The sequence below is a fragment of the Poecilia reticulata genome, linkage group LG13 (genome assembly GCF_000633615.1).
Source record: "Poecilia reticulata strain Guanapo linkage group LG13, Guppy_female_1.0+MT, whole genome shotgun sequence".
Lineage (NCBI taxonomy): Eukaryota > Metazoa > Chordata > Actinopteri > Cyprinodontiformes > Poeciliidae > Poecilia > Poecilia reticulata.
In genome coordinates this window covers 12,459,232-12,460,952 of record NC_024343.1, presented here as the reverse complement: position 1 = coordinate 12,460,952, position 1,721 = coordinate 12,459,232, and positions in this window count along the sequence as shown.

The following is a 1,721-nucleotide window of genomic DNA, read 5'->3' as shown; positions in this document are numbered from 1 at the left end:
CCCCTGCCCCCCTCTCCACCACCCCCGTCCTCTAAAACAACTATAAAATAAACCACTCGATTTTTTTTTGACTAGTCTGATTAAATTTGTATTCAATATATTTCAATATATTTCTGAAGAGCCTTAGCGTCGTAGACGGGTGTAGGGCATTTCGAGCCCTCGCCATTTCGTACTTTATAGATTCATTTATTTCATTTCTAACTTTTGCTGGTAGGTAACGGAGGCCCTTGCAGCGGGACATTTCGTACCCACTTTCACAACAGTTTAGGTCGTTTTCTATAATGTACTCATAATTTGCTGTCAGGGAATATGGGTATATATTTCTCCAATAAATATTTGCATATGCTTGCAGGACGTATCAGTCGACTGCAAATAGACGCACTTAAATTGAAATGCATGCAGTTCAAGAATTCGATGTATTTATTTCTCTCTACTTGTTATGAAAATACATCAGGGATGTGCGATGTTTCAAATATATAGGTACGAGATGGAAGTAGGAGGAAAAAAAAACAGAGGTACGATGAGGTGATGGCAAACTGACCCGCAGCCATCACAGACCAAGCCGCAAGTCCATCCGTGTTATGGTTTTATATGCACGAAAAGAAATATAACTCACCATTAAAACATTCATAATAAAAGCGCAGGTGGACATTTTCTGTTTCTGATTTACATTTTTGATTCTTTATGATTAGGAATGAATAAGATGTTGGTCATTTCATCCTCTCCCTGTTTCGTGCCACTGTAGATTTAATTTATTGTTTTATATATATACATAGGTTCTTTCGAACCGGCCATGCCTCAATTTGTATTGTTCGTAATTCTTTGTCAAACAGTGATGTAAAGTATTTTACCTTGTACAATGGAGTTGTTCTTCGTGTCCAGTAAGGGAGGTAGTTTACATATTTTTGAGTTTCGTACCCACGCTTTGCCATTTTGTAACAAATGTCCCGTTTCGTCTGTAAACAGTTTCATACGCATGTACTATTGCATAACTAATGATTTTTCACGAATTATGACGAGAAATAGTCGCCTTTATCAAATCAGATATATATTTTGATTTAGCTGCATTTTCTAAAGACTTTTTAAACCAACCACACCTAATTTGCATGGATTGTTCTCCTCTCCCTCCCAGTTGACTTTTGTGAAACAGAATATGACAGATTATGTCCCCCAATCAAAACAACATATTAGTCATGTAAGCACATTTGCCTAGCAGCATGAAATTGCTGTAAATCGGATTGAAGCAGGTACGAAACGACCACTTGGTAAAAATTTAGACATGCTCGGTACAAAAATGTCTTGCGGCAGACGGCCACGAAACGACAAAATCGGGAAAAGTACAACAAAGGCAATTCCCGGGATTTATAAGCCAGTTGGCCTGGACAGAAATCGGAACCAGAATAATTATTTTCCGCAACCAGATGCACGTTTTAGCCCATCAGATTACACTCATCTCCGTGTGTACGTGGGTGCGAGAGTGAGTCCGCTCTTAAGTTGAGTTGGACGCACATCCATCAGACGGAACATGACGCAGAGCAGCTGCGGTTATTCAACATGCTGCGTCCATCTCTCCTGCAGCACCGGACCTGTATTATCCTAATGGACACCGGCATGTTACTTAAAAAAGAAGCTTTTTGGGGATAAAGAAGAAAAAGCAAAACATCTCCCGGGAGACCACGGTGTTACACACACACACACACACACACACACACACACACACA